Source organism: Dasypus novemcinctus, chromosome 25 (assembly GCF_030445035.2).
Source record: "Dasypus novemcinctus isolate mDasNov1 chromosome 25, mDasNov1.1.hap2, whole genome shotgun sequence".
Taxonomy (NCBI): Eukaryota; Metazoa; Chordata; class Mammalia; order Cingulata; family Dasypodidae; genus Dasypus; species Dasypus novemcinctus.
In genome coordinates, this window is record NC_080697.1 from 59,106,074 (window position 1) to 59,125,281 (window position 19,208).

Below are 19,208 nucleotides of genomic sequence, written 5' to 3' on the forward strand. Positions count from 1 at the left end.
AGGCCAGGTGAGACAAAGTGACACACACAAATTAAAAGCTAACCCCCCTAAGCCTACAATTACTTCTCCTTCTCTCTCTGGGCACTGGTGGAGAAGACAGATGTCCCACTGCAGACAGCAGTGAAGGTATTCACTCCTCCAGCCCGCGAGTCAGTCAGGCTCTTCAACTCGGCACACGCACAGACACTGCTTGTGTAATCCTAGATCTAACGTCAAGAGTGGGAGAGGGGGAAGTGGATGTGGCTCCAAGTGATTGGGCCCCTGCCTACCACATGGGATGTCCCTGGTTCGGTTCCCAGTGCCTCCTAAAGAGGACAGTGAGCTGGCGCAATGGGCAGGTGTGGCAAGCTGATGCGACAAGCTGATGCAACAAGAGACACAAGAAGAAAACACATAATGAGAGGCTCAACAAAGCAGAGAGCAGAGGTTCCCAGTGCCTCTGAAAGAGGACAAGCAGAACTACAAGCTGATGTGACAAGATGATGGAAGAAGAGAAATGAGGAAAAACTTAACAAGTGACACAACAAAGCAGGAAACGGAGGTGGCTTAAGTGATTAGGCACTTCCCTCCCATATTGGAGGTCCTGGGTTCACTTCCTGGTGCCTACTAAAGAAACAAGGAAGATGAAAAGACACAGCAAGTGCAAAAAATGAGGAGGTAGGGAGAAGTAAATAAATAAAGTAAATCTTTAAAATATAAAGTATAGGGAGAGGATGAGGAACCTATATCCAGAAGGTGAAGACTAAAGCTCTCAGGCTTTACTAACCCTCCCCCGCAAAATCTTTGCCCAAGATGGCACCTCTACTTACAAGGGGAGTACCAAGGCCAAGCAAAGCTACCAAAGAAGAAACCCCACCACCACCCTCCATCTCAGGTCCAAAGCAAATCATCAGAGGGTCCCTGCAGGATGTGAGACTGAACTTTGTTCTTGTGGCTTGTAGAAATGGCATCAATGGGAACATAATATAGTAGTTCTTTCAACAGGTGTCTGAAAATGGGCACACTCTGTCTTGATCTGAATATGTTTTAATTTTGTCCATACTCTTGAGCCAGTGTTTAGCTCAGTATAAAATTCTAGGCCACCCATCATTTTCCTTCAGCACCTTATTCCCGTGCCTTGTGGCTTTGAAGAGTCTGCTGCCAGGCTAATCGCCACACATGGATATAATAATCCATATTTGCACTCTGGTTGCTCAAGAACTGTTTCTCCTTATCTTTGAGGTTCTACAATGTGTCTGGGGGTGGACTTTTTTTAAATCCTGTTTAGGATTTGTTTATTGAATCTAAGGATACTTACCTTCACTAATCCTGGAAAATTCTCTGATTTTCTCTCTTCAAATATTGCCTCTCCTCAATCTTTGCATTTCCTCCTGTTGTCTTAGGTCAAATTCCCCTGAAAGCAAATCCTGAGGCTTAGGGGGGTTAGCTTTTAATCCAGAAATGATGGAGTGGGAAAAGAAAGCCAATAACGTTTTCATTTGTAAGCTGGTTAGCTAAATCGAGCTCAATCCTGCAGAATATTCTATGAGAGCATTACAGAGCATGCCATGGACTGTTTCCATGAAGGACAATTGAGTGAGACATTTGTCTACTTGCTCTTGTCCCCCATTGGTTGAGGGCTGCTGGAAGTGTTAACACCCTCAGACTTTGAACTATGCTTACACGTAAACCGAATTGGTTTTTGCAGTGTTGATGAAAACGGAGTCAGAAGACAAGTGGCAAGTGGTTGAGGAGGGACATTGACATTGTGTATGGAATTATCCATCACAGATGTACTCAATCAGGTGGGTCAAGGGGCTGTAGCACAGGGCACCTCATACATCTTCAGATGCATATTGAAACTTCTCATTCTGTCCTTCATATCTTTGAACCTCATTTTTATATTTCCCAGCTCTTTACTGCTCTGGGCCGCATTCATGGCCATTTCCTCAGACCTATATTCTCATTTGTTAAGTTTCTCTTTAGCTGTATCTAAACTGGATTCTTTTGCTTAATGTTATGCCTGCATGGTCTTTAGTTCTTTCATCTCTCATGTACTTACTTCTTTTCAGATTGTCCCATTATCTCAATCTTTTGGATCCTAATGCTCTTCTTGTCTGTTGAAAAGGCTATTTTCCTGTGTGCTTTGCAGTTTGCCACTGTGAACTTCAGCAAGCAAGGACTCCCCAACCCACCATCTCCCTATCATTCTGTGGGAACCCCATGCACTCTGGGAAGAGGACTATTCTTCCAGCTTTTTTCTTGTTTCTGCCAGACACTCATGGATATCATAAACTTGGGGCCGGTTTTTAAGTTGATTTCTCAGCTGGAGTTTTGGTCTGTCATGGACAATGTTTTTCCCACCTAGAGTCCAGGCAAATAACATCTCCCTCATCAATGGACAGGGGTTTTCTAATTGCCCTTTCACTGAACATGCAGCTTTTCAAGGCTCTAACATGGAACTCCCCTTTCTTACAGCCCTAAGTCCCCACCTCCTGTTAAAACCCAAGCCTCCAGCCAATAATATCTATTTCCTTGTTCTATAGCTCTTCCTCAGAATTTCCCCACCCCCATCCAGACTCCATGGGCCCCACAGCATCAACTCTCACACTTCCTACTCTGACTTTCAATTTCCTCTTCATTCCTAGTACCTGGGAATTCCCCTTATCTTGCTTTGAAGAAGTGATTTTTGAACTTGGCTCATATTAAAATCACCTGGAGGGAGGCGGCTGTGACTCCCACCTACCACATGGGAGGCCACTGGTTCTGATTCCGGTGCCTCCTAAAGAAGACAGCAAGCTGGTACAATGGGCAGACGTAGCAAGCTGACACAAAAAGAGACACAGGAAGAAAAAACATAACAAGAGACACAACAAAGCAGGTGGCTCAAGCAATTAGGCACTCCATCCCACATTGGAGTTCCCTGGTTCAGCTCCCGGTGTTTCCTAAAAGAAACAAGGAAGACAACAGGCACAGCAAGTGAAAAACAACAATAAGGGGGTGGAGAGAAATTAATTAATTAAATAAATCTTTTTAAAAAATCACCTGGGGAAATTTTTTAAACCCCAGGAACTATCCCATACCAATTACATTCAGATCTCTGGTAATAAAAAGTGAGTTTATTTAAATACAAATACAGTATGTAAATAACAGCACAAGCGGTACACGAATGTGTAAAAAGGCAGGGCGGCATCCTCCGATTGCCAACACGCAGGAGCCTCGTGGTGCTCTCTGCTGCCTTTGCTGGGTGGCTTCTGGACCATCGTCCCAACGGTGGAAGGTCGTGGTCTGTGATCATTTCCAGGCTGAAATCAAAATCTGGAAATAATAGTCACTGTCAATTTCAACTACCTCCTTTAGCCTCCTCCATGGGCTCTTCCTTGCAAAGCCCAGATTTGGTGGCATTAGCATTCTGATGTCCCAAGCCACATCCTCCCCGGGGAATAGACTGCCTTTCAAAAGCCGCGAATAAGTTTGCCTGTTTAGTAACAAACTAGCAAACACACTTATCACCTTGCTCTTCAGCTACTGGCATTAAACATACTAATGATGACAACAGCCAACGAGTAATAACTTGGCTCCATGTCAGACCTTGGCTAAGAGATTTACATGTATCGTCTCTCTTAACCCTCACAGCAAGCCCACGTGAAATCAATATGCTTGGATTGTCCCTGGGGTTAAGGTTGTACTCAAGTCATAGGAAAAGCTAGAAGAAACTTTAGCATCACCTAGCTCAAGATGCTTCTTTACGAAGAGAGGAGGCGGCTTGCTGGAGGTCACTGACAGGTGGCAGACCCGGAACTAGAGCCCAAATTTCCAGAACTTTTGCCAGAACCATTCACACCATTAAACGACCATCAGAACCAAGAACTTGAATCCACAGATTTTATATTTTCATTTTTATTGTCTTTACATAAGTGTAAAGGTTAGATAAATAACATATAATCCATGCTATATAATAAATATGTACTCTATAATAATATTAAAATTACTATTATAATAAACTATTTTAAGCATAGATATACAGAAAAATAAACCCCAGTATGACAAGGTCCAAGATTTCATAGACATTAACGCTCAGTTGTACTGGCTTTAGGTCTCTTTTGAAGAACACCATGGCCCTGTCCCACCCCTCCCCAGAGGTAAACGCTGTCTTGAACTTATGATTATCATTTGCGTGCATATTTTACGCTTTTTCTGCATGTGTCTATATTCATAGCTACTATCTATAATTGCATACGTCTGAAGTTTTTACATAAACTAAGGAGGGAATACTGAGCGGTCAGCACGCGTACGTGCAGTCTCCGCACCTCCCAGCAGGTGGCAGCAGCGTCCCAGGCACCAGGGAATAAAGGTTTTGCTGTTCTCAGATTGCAATTCCCTTCTGGAGAAAGGAGACAACATTTGCAGTTTGGGACTGTACATGCGAGACAAAAAGAGTTTTGTTTTTCCCATATTCAATTCCAAGTACCTCCTTAAAAAAAAAAAAAAAAAAAAAAAAAAACCACAACCAACCCTGGAAGCAACAAATACCGAAAACTCCAGCATTTGCTGAAGGGAAGGCTCGGGAGCTCGGGGGTATGCAGGAGGAGCCTAAGCAGAACCGGGGCAGCCGTGCTCCAGGCCCCGCTCCCGCGCACCGTGAGCCGAGGCCAGCCGGCGTGCCTCGTGCCCTCACTCCCCGCATCTGAGATCAGGGAGCGAGACCCCTCAGGGCGAGGGGAAGCCGGAGCCCCGCGTCAGCTCTGTTCTCTGAGAGGGGCTCCCCGCAGCCTGCGCCGAGCGGAGAAGCCGAGCTCCCGCCCCGGGCACGCGCGGGCACCGGCGCCCTGGCGCGTGGGTCCCGGGAGGTGACCTCTGGAACGCCGCCAGCCCTAAACCCACGCCCTGCCCCCTGGCCGGGCAGCAGCCCCCGAGGTGAACGGCCTCGGGCCATCGTCCCCTCTCGGTCACACACAGATTTCACGACTTCTGAAAATGGGGCTGGCTTATTTTAAGTCCCAGGAAGGCTCCGCGGGGTGGCGGGCGGCCGCTCGGGGCGGAACGCGTCCAGGGGTCCCCGTGTGCCCTTTGCCCTCCGCTCGGGCCTTGGCTCTTCCTGCTTGAACCGGCCTTGCAGATCAACCGCGCCCCGGGTCACAGCAAGGACCCCTAAGCACACACGGGCCCCGCTTCCCCGCGCACCAAAACGTGCCAAAGATACGGCAAATTGGGTGAAACAAGAAAAAAAGGAGGCAAGGCAGGGCGGACAGCTGGCTGTTTCTCCAGGGGCGGATTCTGCGCCTGCGCTTTAGCCTAACCGGCGCTGGGCCGGGAGGCGGGGCGAGCACAAGGCGGCTCCGGGCGGTTCCCGGCGGTTCCCGGGGTCTCCCCAGCACCGCCCAGGGCGCGGCCCCGCCCCCGGCCCCGCCCCCTGGCCCCTCCCTGACCTGCCCCCCGGCCCCGCCCCCGGCCCCGGCCCCGGCCCCGCCCCCCGGCCCCGCCCCCGGCCCCGGCCCCGGCCCCGCCCCCCGGCCCCGCCCTGGCCTGCCCTCTCTCTGGCCCCGGCCCCGGGAGGCCTGAAGAGGCTCCGGGAGCTCAGCCGCCATTATCCGGCCCTTATCGCCACAGCGTCCAGGCCGACGGCGGGCCTCCTTCGCTCCGCGACGAGGAGCCGACCCGGGGTCACCCTGACTCCAGAGAGCCGCGCTATCTCCGTGACCTGCGGAAGCCCCGGCTGAGCTCACGCCTTCTGACGCAGAGCGGACCCCGCGCGGCCGCCCTGCCCTGCCCCGGCGTCGGCCCGGGCTCCACCGTTACTCCCTGAAATAGCAACGCTGATAACTGCCGCGGACAGAAGCGCAGTGATGGATTTCCATTCAGAAAAGCACCTCTTCCCACCCTCCCCTGTCTCCACAGACGCCCTCTCAGGCGGACGCGCGCCATCAGGGCGTCTCTCGGGCACAGCCCCAGCCGCCACTGTCCCTCAGCCCCCACGACAGTAGGTGTCTGTAAACCCCCAGAAGTCTGTTTCCAGGTAATTCACACCAAAACAGACGTTATCCTCATTCAGGAAAAAAAGCTTTTAGGATAGAGGTCTTATTTCATTCATCTGTGCATTTAAAGATCCAAACACCACCTTACAAACAGCAGGCTGCGCAGTGTAAACAGACTAGACGGAGTTGGATTGGGTAGGGTTGGCAAAGCACAGAACCAGCAAACGGATCCCCTGGGTGGCTGACCCTGCACTCTGAACAACCCTGGGCAGGTTATTTTCCTTTCTCTGGTCCACGTAGTTACTTTAATCTTTGTCTTTTAACAGGAGCATTTAGTACATTTATATGTAATGTGATTACTGATATATCTGGGTTTAAATCTACCATTGTTGTTGTGATTTTCTGTTTTTCCCACCAGGTCTGTGTTTGTTTCTCTCTACTTACCGTCTCTTCATTTGACTAATTTTATCATTCCATTTTTTCCTCCTACTAATTTGGAATTTGTAAGCTCTACTTTTAAAATGACTGCCCTAAAAATTTTCCAGGATGAAGAATTATTTTTTATTAGAGTCCAAAGTTTAACAATGTGTTTATCCTATTCCAAGACAATAGAACACTATAACACTTTGATTTTACTTATCCCTTCAGCTTATGTACTATTTCGGTTTTTCCAGTTTTTCTTTCAAACCCCACAAAATATTATTGTTGTTTTATACAGTGTATGTTCATTTAAATTCATCCATGTATTTACTCACTTTCTTTAATTTTTGTTTATTCTTGCATTTCAGGCCTTCTATCTGGAATTGTTTTATGGTCTGCCTTCAGTACATCCTATAGAATTCCCTTAGCACAGGTCTAATATGAGAAGATTCCTTATTTTTATTTATCTGAAATGTCTTTACTTTCTCCTTAATCTAAAGAGAAATATTTTTCCACTGTACTTTCCAGTAATTTGGCAGGTAGCTTCTTTTAGCATCTTGAAAATACTTAATTAACTTCTGCATTCCAGAAAGGTTATCTCTTTTTTTCCTCTAGCTACTTTCTTTTTAAGTTTATATACTTTTATTAATCCTCTGGTGAAAAATCTGCACAATCACTGATCAAGTTGCTGAAGAATCTTTACTCCTTTTTGCCAGCAACAACATTGGTCTTTGCAGTCACTCTGGCTTTTTTCATTCCTTTCTCTGTTTTATTGAGGTCTTCTCATACAGGCCATGTCTCTCAAGTCTGTGTTTGAGTTCATTTTTCTTTGCATAATCCAAGGAATCATAAATCATGGCAAAGCCAGTTGTCTTGCCACCATCCAAATGGGTTCTGAGTCCAAATAACAATTATTTATCTGGTGTGGTCTTATATATTTTGGCTAGATTTTCCTGAATATCTGTCTTAGGTACTGTTGCCGTCCCTGGGTGAAGGACTTCAATGACCATATGTTTCCACCGAAGTGGTCTGTTGGTCGTGAGCTTCTCAGTCATTCATGATGACAGTTGATCATCAGGCAGCCAAGAAGGAGAAGTCCTCTAGCTACTTTTAAGATTTTCTTTGCTTTTGGTTTTCTGCCATTTTCCTAAGATGTGACTCATATGGGTACTTTTTTTTTTCTTTTTTCAACTAGAGATTTATTCTATTATACTTGATTTTATAAATTGGGGGTCTCTTAGCTGTAATTTTTTCAAATATAGTTTGTGCTTGATTTCTCTCTCACCTCCTTCTGGGACTCCAATTAAACACATATTTGTGTTCCCTCTATATCTCTTATTCTCTCTACTTTTCATTGTGTTATCTTTTTTACATGACAATTTCTTTTTTCTTGTTCACTATCTCTTTCTTTAATTATGTCTAATCTGCTCTTAAACCCATCCATTGAGCTTTTAAATCTTGTTTTCTATATTTTTCATTTGTAGAAGTTCTTTTTGGTTCCTGTCTGAATCTTCAGTGTCACTTTTGAAACTTGCCAGCAGATACTTTCAAGCTTCTCTCTTATTTTTCAAACATAGTAAGTGTACTTTTTGTGGCATCTTTCTAATTATTCCACTTGTCAGTGTTTGCAGGTCTGCTTCTGTCTGTTCTTTCTCCTGTTTCTCCTCCTGGTACTTGTTTTCGTTCAGTGCCAGGTTATCTGTGTGCTGCTAATTATACTTGAAGAAAATATTTTAGCAATAAATTGGGTCTTGGGGTTAAACAAGCTTTCTCCAAATCATTTTGTTTTTGTTTTTGTTTTTGTTTTTTGATTTTTGCTTGCTTCTGTCTGGTGCCTGTGGACGCGACACCTCTAGAGCCATGTCAAGCCAAGTTCAAGGCTCAAGGTTTCTTGGACCACCCAGGTCATGTGAACCGAGCCGCTAACCCACAGCAGAGCTGACGTACCCTGGGCCACCTTTCCTATAGGGAGGAACCCTTTGTCTCCCCAGAATACTGTGACAGAAATCTTCCACTAGACTGCCCAGCTTTTGAGAGCTTGGAATTTTATTTCTTTCCCCCTCAAAGGGATGTCCAGATTTGCCAGGATTAGTAAATGTCCTCAAGGAAAAAGTAATTTCCAAGTTTTATTTACATTTCTAATTATCTGTGTACACTTAAGTTTGGGCCTGATAATTTGGTGCTGTATGTCCACATTTAGACACTTTTAGAGCTTTTTTAATTCTAGAATTTGTTATTGTGGAGTTTGGTCTGAATAACCTACTTACCACAGCCTGACCTCTTAAACCTATTTAGCATTTATTCAGCCAATGACTTAGTTGTTTCCCTAAACCAAAGAACTTTCTGTCTTAGAGGAGTTTTTAAAGACAGATACTACTTCCAGCTTGTAAAGACAGTTTTTGTGACTTCTATCAAGATGTTTAAAATTATTGTGTCGTAGTCTTTAAATTTTCTGAAAAATGTAACTCCTAGTTTGTCATGTCATTTGATACACATTTGTATTGGTTACCTATTGCTACATAAAAACTACCACAAACAGAAAGGCTTCAAACAACACATATTTATTCTCTTACAGTTTCTGGGAGTCAGGAATCCACCCCCGGCTCAGCTGAGCCACCTACTGCAGTCCCTCACGAGGCTGCGACCTAGATTCAGCCAGATAGCCGTGGGGCAGCAGTGCTCCAAAACGTGTTCCCCGAGGGCGACGAGCGTGCCACAACGTGGGGGGGGAGGTTGCTGGTGTGGGAGGAGTGGGGTGGGGGCTGGGGGGATGGGAACCTCTTTTATTTTATATTGTAACTTTTTTGTGTGTGATGTATATATCTTCAAAAATATACAGCTTACAGAAATGATGGGGTGGGCGGCTGGGGAGCAGGGTATATGGGAACCTCTTAGGTTTTTATGCTTTTTAAATGTTTTTTGATTAACCTTCTTTGTGATCTATTAACTTTAATTTTAAAAGTGTAAAAATAAGATTCAGCCGGGCTGCCGTCTCATCCAAAAACATGTGCGCAGAAGGGTCCACTTCGAGCTCACTCACGTGGTTGTGGAAGGATTCGGTTCCCTTTGGGCAGCTGGAGTGGGGGGCTCAGTGTCTGCCTGGCCGTTGCCCAGAGGCTGCTCTCCTTCCTTGCCAGGTGGGCTTCCCCGACTTGCTTCATCCAAGCCGACAAGGGAGAGAGTCTGCTAGCAAGGCAATCGGAATATTTTATAATCTAATCATCCCCTCATGTTGAGTATTCAAATGAGAGAACAAGTTACCCAAGGGCAGGTGATAGCACAGGGTGTGAACATCAGGCAGTGGCTACAAAAACATCCTTAGGTGGACTTGCCAGAGCAGACACAGGCACCGCCCCTGACAAGAGCTCTGAGTGCCGCCCCCTCCATCCAGGGAGACGGCTTCACGCCCACACGTCAAAGTCAACCAGGCAGGGGAGCCGACAGGCCTCAAGCGGCTGAGTGTGCCCCTCCCACATGGGAGGTCCCAGGTTCTGTCCCTCGTGCCTCCTGAAGAAACAAAGACAAACAACAAGCAAACGAACAGGCCAGCTCTGTGGTTGAGCTCTGGCCTCCCACACACAAGGTCCCGGGTCCAATCCCTGGCTGCCAGTACGTCTGGGAGAAAAACGTCAACCAGGCAAGAGGGTGTCCTGGCCCTAGGTGATTTAACTTCTGAATGCCACCTTTTCCTCATTTGTAAAGCGATGATGAAAGTAGTTCTACTTCCTAGTGGTTTTGTGAGGATGAAATGAGTGAATATGCGTAGAACGCTTAGAACAGGGCCTGCACACATTAAGCACATAGTCAGCGTTAGCAACGCAGTGTTATTGTCGGGGATTGAACCGTGTCCCTCGCAAAAGGCGTGTTGGAGTCCCAGCCCTGGTCCCGGGGCGTGAACCCGTTTGTCAATGAGACCTTAAAAGATGTTACTCATTCAGCTGTGCCCAAACTGAAGCAGGATGGGCCTGAGTCCAAGGACGGCAAAGTCCTTCAGAAGCAGAGAGGAAGTCAACGCGACATTGACAGGACCTGCAGAGAAAGGAGACCCGCCAAGTCCACTGCTCTGCGACGGAAGAGCCAGTGAACCCCAAAGACGCCAGCCGGCCCGAAGACAGCGCCGCCCGCGCTGTGAGTCCGGCCCCACCTTGTCCCTGCGACCAGCAGCGTGCGTCCTCCAGAACCTCCCGTGAGGACAGTCTTAGGAGCTCAGTGGATAAACAAAGGGCCCAGTTTGTTTTGAAGTGAAAGGGAAGCCTGAAACTGTAACTGAAAGTTAAGAACCAGCAAGTAATTATGATTACAAAATCATTACATAGATGCCTTTACTTTATAAAATAGCAAAATGCTAAAATCTGAAATTCTGAAACGAGCTGGAGTTAGCCTAGCCCTGCTGTTGTGATGGCCGTTCTAAGAAGTCTCACCCCTGTTGATGGCGACTCTAGACGTAGCTTCCCCCTAGTGTCTACTCACTGCTGTGATGACTGTTCTAAACTGGCTCTTACCTGTGCTGGTGGTGCTTTCAGGACGAGGCTCACCCTCGCGTCTCCTTGCCGTTGCGATGATACCACTCCACGCTGCCCTGTCTGAGGCCATAAAAAACTCCTGCACCCCCAGCTTGGGGAAGGGGAATTCGAGACCCCCCCCTCCTGTCCTCCTGCTGGCGTTAATAAACCTGCTTCTCTCGCAGGACCATCCCCGTGTGGACTCCTCCTCATCTGCTCCAGGCAAGAACCCCGAGCGACCCCCGCAGCTTTCCCCGTCCTGACCCTGGGAGGGGCCAAGTCTTCCGGCCTCGGAAACCGAGAGCCATACAGTCCTGCCGTCACTCTAACCCTGTGGGGCCTTGGGTTCAGCAGCTGGGAAGATAAAACAGCTATCGCTATTAAATAAATAACCCAAAGAAGTATTTAGACTGTGTAACTGCCTGGTGGTAAATATTAATTAGGCCTCAACTACTCATCTGCCAAGTAGGAATAAAAATATCTACCTCAAAATGTATAAGAAGCCACCTCTCTCTGCCTAGAGGGCCCGCACCAAATCCTGGTGTATATTTCTGTCTCTCTTCCACTTCTCAGCAACCACTGTTCTTCCCTCATTTCCCAAATAAATTCTTTTTCCTGGCCTAATTTTTAAAAAAGTATAAGAAAATGCTTTATGAAATGCAAATGGAAGCAACTTCATTTCACCTCCATGTCTCACTGCACCAGCAACTCTCTCTTCCTCCCTGTGATGCCAGAATGATGAGGGCAGCTCCGGAGCTGGAGGCTGGTCAAGAAAGAGGTCAGCAGGCGGAGGACGGTGGAGAAGGGGCCAATTGGCCTCCCGACCCCTCCCCGCAGACCGCGGGCTCTTCAGGGGAGCCACTCTAGGGGCAGAGCTGAAAAGGATGTCTTTAAAAAGTCCCTCGGGAAGCGGATTTGGCTCAACAGATAGAGCACCTGCCTACCACATGGGAGGTCCAGGGTTCAAACCCCAGACCTCCTTGACCCGTGTGGAGCTGGCCCATGTGCAGTGCTGATGTGTGCAAGGAGTGCCCTGCAGGAGTGTCCCCCGCGTATGGGAACCCCACGTGCAAGGAGTGCGCCCCGCAAGGAGAGCCGCCCAGCACAAAAGAAAGTGCAGCCTGCCCAGGAATGGAGCCACACACACGGAGAGCTGACACAGCAAGATGACACAACAAAGAGAGACACAGATTCCTGGTGCCACTGACAAGAAAGCAAGTGGACACAGAAGAACACACAGAGAATGGACAGACAACGGTGGGGGGGGCAATAAATAAAAAAATAAAAAATAAATAAGTCCCTCAAGAGCCCAAAGGGCTCCAGCAGGACTGGGAGAGAACGTGACGGACCCCTGGCCCAAGCCCCAACTCGGGCAGGCGAGGGCTCTGACCGCAGCAGGCAGGGGGCTGGCCTGGGCACACAGGCGCCCTCTGCTGGCCTCGAAGGGCACGGCTTGCCCTGGGCGTCCCCGGCTCGGGCTGGGTGGCTAATCCTCGATGGCAGCGCCAAGAGAGCCCGGGTCCTGAGCTAACAGGTCGGTCTTGGCTGTGCCTTTAACCCCAGGGACAGCTCGGGCACGTCACTGCGCTGAGCCTCAGTTTCTCCGTTTGTAACGGGCAGAGGTCCCTGCCCTGCCTCCCTCACCAGTGCTCTCTACAGTCGTTCACAGAGGAGGGCGCCGCCCTCCCCAGACCCCTTCCTTCCTCTGCTCCCCCTGCCTGCGGGGCGGCGGCTCCCCTGGCCGAGCGTGCAGAAGGGGCCAGAGTCCACTCCCGCCTGCCCGCGCCCGCTGGCCGCCCCTCTCGCCGCGTCCCCTCCACCACTAGGTCCCTGCTGGGCGTTCTAAGCTGTCTGGAGGGAATGTTTCGGGGTCTGCTTCCTAAACTGAGGAATTAGCTGGGCGTCAACTGGGGCCTCACAGGCAGGCGGAGCTCTGGGGACAAAGGCTAAGCCAGGGCCTCAGCCTCTAAGAAGCCTCAATCCTGCAGGGAAGGAAAACCACTCTCCAGACCCGGGGTCCAGGCAGCAAAGCAAAGAAGCCTGGAGGCTCTAGGGCCCGGGGGTGGGTAGCAGCCAGGCAGGGCCCAGGAGGGGCAGCCAGGCAGGGCCCGGGAGGGGGCAGCCGGCCCAGGCAGGGCCCGGGAGGGGACAGCCAGGCAGGGCCCGGGAGGGAGCAGCCAGGCAGGGCCCAGGGGTGGGCAGCAGCCCAGGCAGGGCCCAGGAGGGGGCAGCTGGTCCAGGCAGGGCCCCGGAGGGGGCAGCCAGGCAGGGCCCGGGAGGGGCAGCCGGCCCAGGCAGGGCGGGGGGAGGGCAGCAGCCAGGCAGGGCGGGGGGAGGGCAGCAGCCAGGCAGGGCCCGGGAGGGGGCAGCTGGCCCAGGCAGGCCCGGGAGGGGGCAGCCAGGCAGGGCCGGGGGAGGAGAGCAGCCAGGCAGGGCCCGGGAGGGGGCAGCCGGCCCAGGCAGGGGCGGCCAGGCCCCGAGGGAGGCCGGCTGCGCTGCAGGAGGTGACAGGGCACGCGGTGGGCGCAACGAGGAGCTGTCTCCACACGCAGGCCTGGGCGCAGCCCTCCCACCAGGGAGCACCTTTGCCTCCAGGAGCAGAACCGAAGCTTCACGGGTCAGCGCCCAGAGGAGCCGCCAGGTGAACACCTGAGGCTCGTCCCGGGTGTCAGCTCAGGGCTCCCAGAAGGGATAAAACAAAACCTCGGCGCCTGCCCCTGAACATAGAGCCCCGCTTGTTTCTCCCTATCCAGCCAAACACCGGGGCCGGTTCCCCTGGCTGAGACCTGCCAGGGCACGACTCTGGCTTCCAGGTCCTTCCTTCCTCTCGCCTGAGCTCGCCGCCACCCCCCCTGCACCATCCCCGTCCCCACATCCGCCAGGCCGGGTGCTCTGAGAGCGGCGAGGCCGAGCTGGGCCCGCAGGCGGCAGTGAGGGCAGACGGCAGTGAGGGCAGACGGCAGGGGCGCCAATGGTGCCGCCGAGAGGAAAACAGAAGGAGGGCAGCGATAAGGAGACAACGTCCCGGGACCTGGGACTCAAGGGCTGGGGAAATCCTGGCCTGGGGAGAAAGCAGCCCCCGAATCAGGATCAGGGCTAGGCTGGCCCAGGGATTCCCTTGGGCACAGGATGACGTGCTCGTGTGGTGCTGGGAGGAGCTCCTCGAGGAGGCTGGCCCGTTTACTCAGCCAGACGTTCACGACAGGCCTGTGTGTGTGTGTTGCGTGGCCGCGCAGACTGGCAGGCGGCTCTAGGCGCAGGTGTCTGGGAGCAGCCAGGTTTGCGTGTTCTGACCGTGCGGGCCCGCTGCCACCTCGGGGCCTTTGCACGGGCTTTGTCCTCTGTGTGGGTCGCTAGTGCCCAGGTGTGCACATCACTCCCTTCGGGTCTTTAATAAAATGCCACCTTCTCGGCCATGCCTACCTGCCCGTCCCACCTAAAATGACAGTGGTACCTCCACCTCTAAGAGTCCTACCCCTTTCCAGACCTGTTCCCAACATTTGTGGAGCCCATTAACAAGAGTTAATGGTGGCCCCCAAAATGCAGCCTACCCCCTTGGCCTCCCACCCCCACTTCCACCCTGCACCCCGCTCCGTGCCCAGCAAACAGCTGCCGCTTGCCCACACCGGGCTTGGGGTGCTCACAGCTGCCGCCCATCCTACCCTCTCAAGATCAGGCTGGGGGGAGCCTCAGGAACCTGACTGTGCTCAAAGACGGAAAGCAGGAGCCCTGGGGGTCCCCGGGAGCATGTCCCCTGCCTGGCAGAGCCTCACCTGGAAGAGGGCCCTCTCGAGAGCACCCGGGGCAGGGGTGCCCCTTCCGCAGGTCGGCCCCGTCTCTTTGCGCCTGGGTTTTTCTCCACACACCCTCAGCATCTGGTCTACCGTATATTTTCCTTGGTGATTGTTTCTTGTGTGACACCTTCCAATGGAAGGGAAGCCCCAGGACAGTCAGGGGCGTGGTCTGCTTTGTTCACGGCTCTGTCCCCTCTGCTTTCAACAGTGCCTGGAGCACAGCAGGTGCTCAGTCAGTATCTGCTGAACAAATAACGGATTGGGGATTCAGAATATCAGGATAGAAGCCGGGCGAGGGAACCCCTTGTCTCCTAAAAGCTGCTGTGTTCTGCGGAGCGCCTCTGGCAGGAAAAGGCACACAGGCCCGGTACAAGCCTCCTTTTCCAGCCTACAAAACCCCAGGGAGGAGACTGTGAGAGTTTTGCTCTTTTAGAAGAGAACTAAAAAAGACGAGCCGTGAATTTTAATTTTGTGTATCCTATTTATTTCAATACACAAACACTCAGCAAATGTTTATTGGGAAGGCAAAAAATCTTTAGCGTTTCACTCAACAAGAAGACCAACAGCCGCAATTCAGAGATTCAAATAAACGCTGTCCACGGGATGATCTATGACTGGCCAATAGGCACATGAAAAGATGCTCGACCTCATTAGTCAGGAGGAAAATGCAAATTAAAAGCATAATGAGATACCACTGCACACCCACCAGAAGAATTACCTTTAAAAGACTGACCCCGCTGAGGTAAGCCCGGATACGCAACAACTGGAAGGCTCAGGCACTGCTGGTGGGAAAGCACCGCAGAAACCGGTTTTGCAGTTCCTTGAAAAGTTAAGCCTACACCTACGTATGAGCCAGTCATTCCACTTTGAGTGTTTATGGGAGAGAAATAAAAACAAATGCCTGAACAAAGACTTGCCCTCCAATGTTCACAGCAGCTTTATAATAGCCAAGAAATTGAAACACTCCAAATTTCCATCGTCAGGTGAACGGTTAAACTAAATCGTGCTCGATCTATACAATGGAAAGCTACTCAGCAACGTTTCTTTTAAGGAACTGTTGATACATGCCACAACATGGATGAACTTCAAAATGAGAAGCCAGACTAAGAGGAGTGCGTAGTAGATCATGCCATTTCTATAAAGTTCTAGAAAATGCAAACAAATCTATAGTGATTGCAAGAAGATGAGCAGGACAGAGGGGATCACAAGGGGGCACCATAAAACTTTTGGGGGTGACGGATGTGTTCATTCTCTTGATTGTAGTAATGGCCTCACAGTGTATACAAGGGGTGAAAGTCATCGCATAGTACACTTCAAATACACGCGGTGTATTTCATGTTAATTATACCTCACCAAAGCTTTTAAAAACTGAATTTTTAAACAAGGAACAAACTGTCAATTCACATAACAACAAGGATGATTGTGAAAATCATTATGTCACTTGGGAGCCAGAAATAAAAGAAAATACACCGTAAGCTCCACTTTATACGAAATTCTTGAAAATGAAAACTAATGCTTAGTGACAGAGACATATATCCTTGCCTGGGGATAAGGGTGGAAGTAGAGCTGGATGACAAACGGTCATAAGGAAACTTTTGTGGGTGATGAAAATATTCACTATCTTTATTTTGGTGATGGTTTCATGGGTTTATATGTATGTAAAAACTCACCAAATTGTACACTTTATATATGTCTAGTTTACCATAAGTTCATTAGATCTCAATAAAGCTGTTTTAAAATGCATCAGAACATCAAAAAATTATGATTGCAGTTGTTTGAAACACAATGAATCAATAAAAATACACATTTCCATAATGCTACTCAGAGAAGATGATTCCAGGAGAGGAAGAAAATAAAAACCTATTACTCTTTGAGGTCACTGAAAAACTTACTCCTTTCTTTGAAAATTAGTAATTTGAAGGGAATGAATTAGCATTCATTCTACTTTTCCAATAGGAACTACATTTTTAGGGGCTGAGTAAAAACCCTACCTTAGAGAAAAATGCTAGCTAATAAATGCAAAATAATTAATAGAGTTAGAAAAACCATTATTTTCCAGTCCTTAATAAAATTACTGATACCATCAAGGATTATCTTTTAATAGTGAAACCATAAAGTGAATTGTAAATGGGCAACTGTACATTCATACAATGCCAAAGTGACACCCAGCTATTACCAAAGCTGGGAAAGTTGGCGATGGTGGATTCCGCTAGGTCCTTGGCTGTGTGACGTAAAAGAATCTGAGGACATGCCAGTTTAGTTAGGCCAGTGGTTTATTGAGAAATGGGAGAAGAGAACAGGCTTATGCCCCTGAACCTGCAGATGTGAACTGCTCTGGGCAGAGAGAGCGTTAGGGTCTTGTGGGGCTCTTTATTAACCTATTATTTACTCCTTTTCCTAATGTTGGGGGCGGGGCCCCAGCTGTTTGCTGTTCTGATTGGTTGCCTTGCCTGTCAGTTCCCCACGGGGCCAATGGTGAGGCCCCTTGAGGGTATCCAGAGGTTTCCCTTGACGTGAAACAGGATCTTGTTCCAATCTCGTTCCAAATGGGGTTCTCGCTGCCGGGCTCTCGTGGGGTCCTGCCAGCAGCCTTCTTTTTTTTTTTTTTTTTTAATTTCTCTCCACTCTCCGCCCTCCACCCCCCAGCCCGAGCTGTTGTCTGCTCTCTGTGTCCATTTGCCATGTGTTCTTCTGTGTCTGCTTGGATTCTCATTAGGCAGCTCTGGGAACTGATCCTGGGACCTTCTGGAGTGGGAGAGAGGTGATCATTCTCTTGCGCCACCTCAGCTCCTTGATCTGCCGTGTCTCTTATTGTCTCTCCTCTGTGTCTCCTTTTGTTGCATCATCTTGCTGCACCAGCTCTCCATGTGGGCCAGCACTTTTGCACAGGGCAGCACTCCTGCGTGGGGCAGCTCACCACATGGGCCAGCTCGCCTCCACCAGGAGGCCCTGGGCATCGAACCCTGGACTTCCTATATGGTAGACGGGAGCCCCATTGCTTGAACCACATCTGCTTCCCTGCCTCATTACTTTCTAGCCATAATGGGGAAAACAGAGCTGTCCAATGGGGAAATCAAATTTTCACCTCCTAGTCCAGGCATCATTCTAACCAGCTCTAATGAAGGCACAACCAGAACTTATGTCTGTTGATATGCAGATATATGAAGTACATCCCCCATGACGTATTAGAGATAAAAACATTAACAATCTATCAAGCTTTTTGATCCAACTTCCAGTTCATAGGAAATTCAGGAGATAGAGAAACAAGCTCAGTGACACAGGGCAATTAAACAAGCCCAGAAAGGGGGCATTCTACAGAGCCATTTGCTCAGGATCTTCCCAAGTCAGGGCTGTGATAAAAGGGACTAATCTAGATTTAAAGAAATTTTGCATGGTTCCGTACAAACCAAACGAAAAGGATATTTGCAGACTACTTAAATTGGATATTAGGTGATATGAAGGAATTAATATTTTTAAGTATGGTAATATTAATTTGGCTGTATTGGAAAATGTTCTTTTCTAAAATGTAATGAATGTTTAAACAAACTAATTCATCAGTTATCTCAAAACAAAAATCCTACCTATGTTTGTGTTAATCCTTTCCAGTATTTACATTATTGGTCGACAAAAGCCCTTCAATCTAGTTTTTACTATAAAATCATGGAAGCCTGAAGGTTTCATGCTACCAGATTCTGAACCCAGTTGTATTAGTCAGCCAGAGGAGTGCCAATGCCAAGTACCAGAAATTTGTTGGCTTTTATAAAGGGTGTTTATTTGGGGTAGGAGCTTGCAGTTACCAGGCCGTAAAGCGTAAGTTCCTTCCTCACGAAAGCCTTTTGCCACGTGTTGCAGCAAGATGGCTGCCGACGTCTGCCAGGGCTCAGGCTTCCTCTTCCTCTTAAGGCTCCGTGGCCCCTGCTTCTTCCAGTCTCAGCTGGAGGCTGGGATAAGGCGCGTCTCTCATGGGGCTCGCTGCTCTCTGGCTTAGCTGCTCTGCGCTCTCCACAAGGCCAGCTGTGAACTGTGAGGTGAGCGGCTCATCTCTCTTTCCAGGGCCTCTGCCATGTCTAATGGAGCCTTCCCTCTTTCCTCACATATCTGCTTCTCTGTGTATTTACTTCCCAGGGCTCCAGCTTTCTCCTCTGCCATGTCATTTTCTCTGTGTCCACTGACATGGCCCAATGAAAGCCTTAATCGTTATTTAATCAAATAAGAGTAAAACCTCTGAATCCAGTCCAATCTAATGTACCCAGAGGAACAGACCAGTTCAGAAACATAATCCAATTTCTATTTCTGGAATTCACAAACTGTAACAAACTGCTACACCAGTGAACACAAAGAAAACACTATCACTTGACATTCCGCACTGGGTGGCAACACGAGTAGTATTGAATCAGCCCCCAAGCTGCCTTCCCACCATCCTGGGAGGTACTCTCCCACACTGAATAGGGCTCGGCACCAATGGGCTATTGCAGAAACCACAGCGTGTGACTTCTGAGTCAAGCTCATAAAAGACATGCGGCTTCTGCCTTGCTCTC

At 49.2% G+C, this 19,208-nt stretch overlaps 1 long non-coding RNA gene across 1 annotated transcript; it reads left to right on the forward strand.

Moving 5' to 3' along the window:
- Nucleotides 1-5,531: 5,531 nt before the first annotated feature.
- LOC139437578 (uncharacterized) lies at nucleotides 5,532-9,093 on the forward strand. The gene is made up of 2 exons (XR_011647414.1): nucleotides 5,532-5,995; nucleotides 8,950-9,093. It is a non-coding gene; the product is annotated as an uncharacterized lncRNA (long non-coding RNA).
- Nucleotides 9,094-19,208: the final 10,115 nt, after the last annotated feature.